Raw genomic sequence first — 8,700 nt, 5'->3', positions numbered from 1 at the left:
GCTTCCAAGACCCTCCGACCCCGCCTGATGAAGCACTGGAACACGGAAAAGATCCCTTGAGTGAGTGGGCGCGGGGTGAGGGAGGGGGCGACTTGACTTTCTAATTAATTCCCCCAAACTGGCATGGAGTAAACATCCCCTTGGGTGAGGAGCTCGGAGCAGGCGGAAGAGGGGACCTTCAGAAGTAACCGAAAATGAATTGTCCTTCTTACAGATGGTCAAGAAGGCCACTGTGTGTGCGTGTGTGCATGTGGGCAGGCCCTCTTGCGAGCAGGCTTCTGTGAGAGAGCTGTTTTAGGCTGGCAGCCCCCCGAAGGCAGGAAAGCTGGCAGTGGCCGGGCCAGAACAGGCGGACTCGGCCGCTTCTACGGCGACAGCACGGGGCTGCTTGCGGTGAAGGAGAGGAAGACAAGGAGATGACTGGGCCTTCTCTCCCACATCCACTTGGCACCATGTCTACATGCCCTCAGTTTTTGGATCCCCTGCCCCTTTCCCCTACCTCCCCTGCCCTTCTCCCTTTCTTACTTTCCCTTCTTCCCTCCCTGTCTCTTCATTCCTCCCTCACTTCTCCCTCCTTTCCTCCCTCCTCCCAAGCAAAAGCAAGGTCCAGTTGGTGACCCCGCTAGACCTTTCGGGGGGACAGGGTGGTCTCTGCAACCACCGTGGCCTCTCAGGCCCCAGTTCCCAGGGGTCCCGTGCCAGGGGGTCCCACCAGGATGTCAGGAAGCTCTAGGCCCCACGGGGAACCGGACCAGGGTGGGCTCCTTCAGGTGGGCTCCCTCCCTTTGGGGTTCCTCCCTGCCTCTTAGGGGGCATCTTCACCTCCCCGTAATGGAAGGGCAGCCCTGACCCAGACATTTCAAGGCCTTTTCTGGGGGGTGCTTACTATGTGTCAAGCACTGGACTAAACACTAGGATAAATAACCAGGTCAGGCACAGTCCTTGTCCCACCCGGGACTCACAGCCCAAGGAGGAGGGGAACGGGTATTGAATCCCCAGTTTACAGAAGAGGGAACCGAGGCACAGGGAAGGGAAGTGACTTGACTGAGAAGGTACAGCAGGCAAGTGGTGGAGCCCGGAAACCCGGGTCCTCTGACTCCCAGGCCCGTGCTCTTTCTACTACTACTACTACTGATGATGGCATTTATTAAGTGCTTACTATGTGCCAAGCACCGTTCTAAGCACTGGCATAAGTACAAGGTTATCAGGTTGTCCCCGTGGGGCTCACAGTCTTAATCCCCATTTGACAGATGAGATAACTGGGGCACAGAGGAGTTAAGTCACACCGCAGGCAAGTGGCGGGGCCGGGATTAGAACCCACCACCTCCGACTCCCAAGCCCGGGCTCTTTCCACTAAGCCGCGCCGCTTCTCTGCTACTAGGCTATGCTCCTTTTCCGCAGGGGCGGTGGGGGCTGGGGAGGGACCCCAGGCCAGGGTTTGAGGAAGTTATTTTGGGGCTGGGCTGGCAGATGGGGTCAGATGGCCTATTCTGGCCAGAGGCCCGTCCCGGGGCCAAGCCGAGGGGGGCGGCAACGGATCCTGACAGATGGTCCTCCGAGGCTGAGCCGAATGGCCTCTCTGGAAGCCCGGACCCGAGTTTAGCCCCCGGCGGTCCTGACGTGCCGCCCCAGTTCAACACGCAGCTGAGCCCGTTCGGGCTTCGGGGACGAGTTTGATTTGAGAAGAGAAAACCCAGGAATAAAAAGGTCGGCTCAGTCTTTACAAAAGGTCTGGGTGGCCAACTGAAAATATTGTTATTATTATGGTATTTGTTTAGTGCTCACCATGTGCCGAGTACTGTTGTAAGCACTGGGATAGATACAAGGTTATCATGTTGTCCCATGTGGGGCTCACAATCTTCATCCCCATTTTACAGATGAGGTAACTGAGGCACAGAGAAGTGAAGTGACTTGCCCAGTCATATAGCTGAGAAGTGGCGGAGCCGGGATTAAAACCCATGACCTCTGACTCCCAAGCCCGTGCTCTTTCCATTAAACCTCGCTGCTTCTCTCAGCGGTAAATCCGGAAAGCTCCCTGAGAGTCCACTGGGCTGCCCACCCATGGGGGCATCTCATCACAGGGGTTGCCCACTTCCTAGGAGAACACTTTTTTTTTTAAGGTATTCGTTCAATCGTATTTACTGAGCGCTTACTGTGTGCAGGGCTCTGTACTAAGCTCTGGGGAGAGTACAGTATAACAATAAACAAACACATTTCCCTCCCACAACGAGCTTGTTTTAATAATGTTGGTATCTGTTAAGCGCTTACTATGTGCAGAGCACCGTTCTAAGCGCTGGGGTAGACACAGGGGAATCAGGTTGTCCCACGTGGGGCTCACAGTCTTAATCCCCATTTTACAGATGAGGGAACTGAGGCCCAGAGAAGTTAAGTGACTCGCCCACGGTCACGCAGCTGACAAGTGGCAGAGCCGGGATTCGAACCCATGACCTCTGACTCCAAAGCCCGTGCTCCTTCCACTGAGCCACGCTGCTGTCGAGTCGCCTCCGACCCATAGCGACGCCATGGACGCATCTCTCCCGCAACGCCCCGCTCTCCATCTGCAGTCTTTCTGGTAGTGGATCCGTAGAGTTTTCTTGGTAAAAATATGGAAGTGGTTTACCACGGCCTCCTTCGGCGCGGTAAACTTGAGTCTCCGCCTTCGACTCTCTCCCGTGCCGCTGCTGCCCAGCACGGGTGAGTTTTGCCTTGCGGCAGATTGCCTTCCACTCGCTAGCCACTGCCCAAGCTAGGAACGGAATGGATATGCCTCTACTTGATTCTCCCTCCCGCAGTCGAGACTGGTAGAGACCGGTAGAGCACTAGAAATTCCCCAGTTGCGATCCTGAGACGGGTCTGGAAGGGGAGACAGCCATTAATAAAAATAAATTACAGATATAAGCTCTTACTCTCTAGGGTAGGTACGAGATCATCAGGCTGGACGCAGTCCGTGTCCCACGTCTTAATGCCCGTTTTACCTACGAGGTAACTGAGGCACAGAGAAGCAAAGTCACTTGCCCACGATCACACAGCTGACACATGGCGGAGCTGGGATTAGCATCCAGGTCCTTGTGACTCCCAGGCCTGTGCCTGGATCAGAAATGACTCAAAGGCATTTGATGATGATGATGATGATGATGAACCCGGAGTTCAGTACAGTGATTGGTAAAGTAAGCCCTTAACAAATACCACAGTTATGTCCAGCGTGGCTTAGCGGAAAGGAGCCCGGGCTCGGGAGTCAGAGGTCGCGTGTTCTAATCCCGGCTTCGCTACTCGTCTGCTGTGTGACTTTGGGCGAGTCGCTTCACTTCTCTGTGCCTCAGTTCCCTCATCCTCTACCCACTAGGCCACACTATTTATTGAGCACTTTCTTTGTGCAGAGCTCTGTACTAAGCACTTGGGGAGTACAGTATAACAGAGCTGGTAGACACATTTCCCGAGGTGAGAAACTGATCAGGAAAGGCCTCCTGGAGGAGAGGTAGTCCCCTGGATGTGATGTGTATATCTGCATGATTCCGTCTATCTTGATGATGTTGTTTTGTTCCGTTTTGATTTGCTGTCTGTCTCCCCCGTTTAGACTGTGAGCCCGTCACTGGGCAGGGATTGTCTCTATCCGTTGCTGGATCGGACATTCCAAGCGGTTAGTACAGTGCTCTACATAGAGTAAGCGCTCAGTAAATACTATTGAATGTATGAATGAATGAATGAAGGGGAAAGAGCTCCAGGCACGAGCGAAAGGTCCGTGACGAGAGAGCCGAAAGCGAGGCCCCGGGAGTAGCTTGGCTTGATGGGAGACCGGTAAAGGTGGCCAGTTCATTGTGAAAAGAACCGTGATATGTTCCTCTCCATTTGGAAACAGTGTGTCCTAGTGGGATGAGCACAGGTTTGGAAGTCAGAGGACCTGACCTCTAATTCTGGCTCGGCCACTTGTCTGTTACGTGACCTCGGACAAGTCATTCGCTTCTCGGCGCCTCATCTGCAGAATGGAGATTCAGTATCTATCTTCTCTCCTACTTAAATATGAGCACCATGTAATAATGTTGGTATTTGTTAAGCGCTTACTCTGTGCAGAGCACTGTTGGAAGTCAGAGGACCTGACCTCTAATTCTGGCTCGGCCACTTGTCTGTTACGTGACCTCGGACAAGTCATTCGCTTCTCGGCGCCTCATCCGCAGAATGGAGATTCATGTTCTCCGTGGAGAATGGAGATCTATGTTCTCTCCTACTTAAATATGAGCACCATATAATAATAACAACGTTGGTATTTGTTAAGCGCTTACTCTGTGCAGAGCACTGTTCTAAGCGCTGGGGTAGACACAGAGAAGCAGCGTGGCTCAGTGGAAAGAGCACGGGCTTTGGAGTCAGAGGGCATGGGTTCGAATCCCGGCTCTGCCACTTGTCAGCGGTGTGACTGTGGGCGAGTCACTTCACTTCTCTGTGCCTCAGTTACCTCATCTGTAAAATGGGGATTAAGACCGTGAGCCCCACGTGGGACGACCGGATTCCCCTGTGTCTACCCCAGCGCTTAGAACAGTGCTCTGCACCTAGTAAGCGCTTAACAAATACCAACATTATAGATACAGGGGTAATCAGGTTGTCCCATGTGAGGCTCACAGTTAATCCCCATTTTACAGATGAAGTAACTGATTATCTTGTATCTAACCCAGAGATTCTCTCCTATGAATCAACACCTTATCGTGGCAGGAGAGTCTGTGTATGCCAGTGAAGCTTAGAACTAAGGGATTGAGAATTATTCTCTCTCCAGGGTTACCCGTAATGGAAAGGTCTAAGCCAAAGGAACAAAGTCGATTCGCCTGTGCTGGGCAGCAGCAGCATGGGAAAGAGTCGAAGGCGGATGATCAAAATGTCGATCAGAGAAAAAGGCAGAACCTTAAGTTTTTACTGCACGGAAGAAGGCAACGGTGAACCACATCTATATTTTTTACAAAGAAAACTCTATGGATACGCATGCCAGGACGACCTCAGAAGAGTAACGGTAGGGCGTTCTGGAGAAAATACACCCATAGAGTTGCTATGGATCAGAAATGACTCAACGGCATTTGACGATGGCGATGAACCCAGAGTTCATTAATAAGAATAAAATAATAACGATGGTATTTGCTAAGTGCTTACCGTGTGCAAAGCACTGTTCTAAACGCTGGGGAGGATACAAGGTGATCAGCTTGTCGCACGTGAGGCTCACAGTCTTCATCCCCATTTTACAGATGAGGCAAGTGAGGCACAGAGGAAGTGAAGTGACTTGCCCAAAGTCACACAGCAGACAAGTAGCGAAGCAAGGATTCGAACCCGTGACTTCTGACTCCCAAGCCTGGGCTCTTTCCACTGAGGCATGCAGTGATTGGTAAAGTAAGCCCTTTACAAATACCATAGTTATGCCCAGCGTGGCTCGGTGGAAAGGAGCCCGGGCTTGGGGGTCAGAGGTCGGGTGTTCTAATCCCGGCTCCGCTACTCGTCTGCTGTGTGACTTCGGGCGAGTCGCTTCACTTCTCTGTGCCTCAGTTCCCTCATCTGTAAAATGGGGATGAAGACTGTGAGCCCCATGTGGGACAACCTGACTACCTTGTATCTACCCCAGTGCTTAGAACAGTGCCCGGTGCGTAGTAAGCGCTTAACGAATGCCATCGTTATTATTCTTATGCCTGCCAGAGGTGGGACCGAAGGACATGCTCAGAAACCGCAGCGGAGGGATAGCCCTCTGAGAAGCTGGGCTGCCTAGTAGAAAGAACCCGGGCCTGGGGGTCAGGAGGACTTGGGTTTTAATCCCAGCTCTGCCATGATTTTTAATGACTTTTATTAAGCGTTTACTAGGTGCCACACACTATTCTAAGCACTGGGGTAGCTACTAATTAATCAGGTTGGACGCAGTCCAGGTCCCACATGGGGCTCACGGTCTTAGTCCCCACTTTACAGATGAGGAAACTGAAACTCAGAGAAGAGAAGTGACCTGCCCAAGGTCACACAGCAGACAAGCGGCCGAGGCGGAATTAGAACCCGAGTCCTTCAGACTCCCAGGCCCGTGCTCTATCCATTCGGCCACGCTGTTTCTTGTCTTCTCTGTGACCTTGGGCAAGTCCCGTTAGTTCCCTGTGCCTCAGTTTTCCTCCTGTAAAATGGGGGTTAAGAGTGCGAACCCCATGTGGGACAAGGACTGTCTCCTACCTGATTATCTTGTATCTACCCCGGCGCTCAGTAGAGTGGCCGGCACGAAGTAAGTGCATAACGAACGCCGTTAAAAAGAAATAAAAGAAAAAGACATTAATCAAGAGTGCCGGAAGGAGCTTCGATGTCCAGTTGGCCGTCCCACACGCCAGAAACTCTGAGGAGGAGGGGCAGGTGAGAGAGATCAGTAAACTCTCTTCTCTTGCTGGCAGCCGCCATCAGGGGGAATGCCGAAAAGACTGACAGAATCCCTGTTTCTCAGCCCATGGAAAGGGAGGACGAGGCCTTCGTAAAACAACCGTTTCCCCTTCTTTATGTGGCAGGACATTCCCCCCAGAAATCCAGGAGGCGGAAGGATGTTCGGCAAACGCTGTTCCTGGACCTTTAAACAGCTAAAAGACTTACGACTTAATAGCGGTGGACAAGAATTCCCTAACGGTGAGTTAAATATCCCAGATGTTCTAGTGTCAGAAAAACGATACAGCCCCGACAGATTCTCTAGGGAAAGATCCCACGGCCGACAACTGGGCAATGTCAGACGAAGCCCGGAGAGGGTGTGGGTGGTTCAGGGCAAACCATCCCCTTTCCTGCGGAAACAACTCCAGCCCGTGGCCTGCTGGCGATGGGGCGGACGTTTCCCCTCTGAGAAAGGCGCTGCTCCCAGAATGCCCTGGGCCCGAAGGGTACCCAACTGTATTTCCATGGGAACAACGTGCAACCGTGCAAGAGATTCTCCCAGGCCGGCTCAGGGGTGCCACCTCTCCATCTAGAAGGTTCCCGTTGCTGCTGCTCTGGCTAACAGTATAAGGTAGGTGCCGTTATCCCAGTAAAATAATGGATCTCATGGTTCCCCTAGAAGCGGAACGTTCAAGAAGGTCCTCCTTGATCGGGCAACGGAAACCGGCCTGCCTCGCCCTCCTGAGCGATCTCTCTGCCTGTCCCAACTCGGGCTCACTGGGGTTTTACTCCAAAACCGGCTCAGCCGGCCCTCAGAGATCCTTCGATCTTCCGGGGGGCGATTTCTGCTTAGCGGGTGCCATTTGGCTTCATTGGTTTGACGGGTGTTTTACAGGGGTTATTGCTTATTACCAGTTATTGCTCCATTCTCAGAGAGGGGTCATGGCTGCTTACTGGGCCTCTTAGGGAAAGCGTCCTGTTAATCTGTACGCAAATATCCCCAGACGATGGGAAGCAGCCGTGGCCTAGTGTATGGAGCAAGGGCCTGGGAGTCAGAAGAGCCTGAGTTCTAATCCCGACTCTGTCACTTGTCTGCCGTGTGACCTTGGGCTAATCCTTTCCCTTCTGTGTGCCTCATTCACCTCATCTGTAAAATGGGGATAAAGATTGTGAGCCCCATGGGGGACTGGGACTGTGTCCGGCCCGATAAGATTGTATCAACCCCAGTGCTTAGTGCAGTACCTAGAACATAGTAAGAGTTTAGCAAGTACCATAAAAAAAAACTGTTTCTGTAAACTATCCTGCCAAACCCTGGCACCAGCAATCAGTCAAGCAACCAGTGGTAGTTATTGAGCACTTATAATGTGTGCAAAACACTGTACTAAGCGCTTGAGAGAGTACAGTTTAACAGAGTCGATAGACATGCTCCCTGCCCACAACGATCTTACAGGGTAGAAGACCGTTAGCTGTTCGAAAGCACTGTGGCCCAGTGGATAGAGCATGGGCCTAGGAGTAAGAAGGACCTGGGTTCTAATCCCAGCTCCACCACTTGTCTGCTGTGACCTTGGGCAAGTCACTTCACTTCTCTGCGCCTCAGTTCCGTCACCTGAAAAATGGGGCTTGAGTCTTTGAGTCCTATGTGGGACAGGGACCGTGTCCAACCCAATTTGCTGGCATCCACCCCAGCATTTAGTACAGTGTCTGGCGCAGAGTAAGCGCTTAACAAATACCAAAATTATTGTTATTATTATGACAATTACAGGCAATAGCAATAATAATAGTAGTGGCATCTGTGCCAAGCACTCTTCTAAGCGCTAGGGTAGATATAAGGTAATCAGATTGGACACAGACCCTGTCCCACGTGGGGCTCACACTCTTAATCCTCATTTTACAGATGAGGTAACAGAAGGCCCAGAGAAGCGGTGACTTTCCCAAGGTCACACAGCAGACAAGTGATGGAGCCGGGATTGGAACCCACGTCCTCTGACTCCCAAGCCCGGGCGCTGGCCATGCTGTTTTTCGATAGCTCACCGGAGACTGTGGTGTGAAGGCAGAGCTAGAGGGAGAAGGGAGCAGGGTAGTCAGGTTGAGGTGGGGGAAATGGAAGAGTTGGGGAGGTTGGAGATGGGGCAGGGTTTTAAAAGCGGTGGCCTAGTGGGTAGAGCACGGGCCGGGGAGTCTGCCATATGTCTGTTGTGTGATCTCGGGCAAGTCACTTCACTTCTCTGTGCCTCGGTTACCTCATCTGTGAAATGGGGACAAAGACCGCGAGCCCTATGTGGGACAAGGACTGCATCCAACCCAATTAGTTTGTATTTACTCCGGCATTTAGTACAGTGCCTGGAA

The 8,700-nt window shown here is 52.2% G+C and overlaps 1 protein-coding gene across 4 annotated transcripts in view; it reads left to right on the top strand.

Moving 5' to 3' along the window:
- The first annotated feature begins 6,869 nt into the window (after nucleotides 1–6,869).
- The window catches only part of IP6K3 (inositol hexakisphosphate kinase 3), a 51,223-nt gene continuing 49,392 nt past the window's right edge, over nucleotides 6,870–8,700 (top strand). For all 4 annotated transcript variants that reach the window (XM_029069904.2, XM_029069902.2, XM_029069900.2 and 1 more), the window contains exon 1: nucleotides 6,870–6,985. The gene's annotated coding sequence lies outside the window, so the exon portion shown is untranslated. The remainder of the gene's footprint in view (nucleotides 6,986–8,700) is intronic.

This window comes from Ornithorhynchus anatinus, chromosome 7 (assembly GCF_004115215.2).
Source record: "Ornithorhynchus anatinus isolate Pmale09 chromosome 7, mOrnAna1.pri.v4, whole genome shotgun sequence".
Taxonomy (NCBI): Eukaryota; Metazoa; Chordata; class Mammalia; order Monotremata; family Ornithorhynchidae; genus Ornithorhynchus; species Ornithorhynchus anatinus.
The sequence above is the reverse complement of the archived record's forward strand: the minus strand, read 5'-3'. Positions and strand labels throughout refer to the sequence as shown.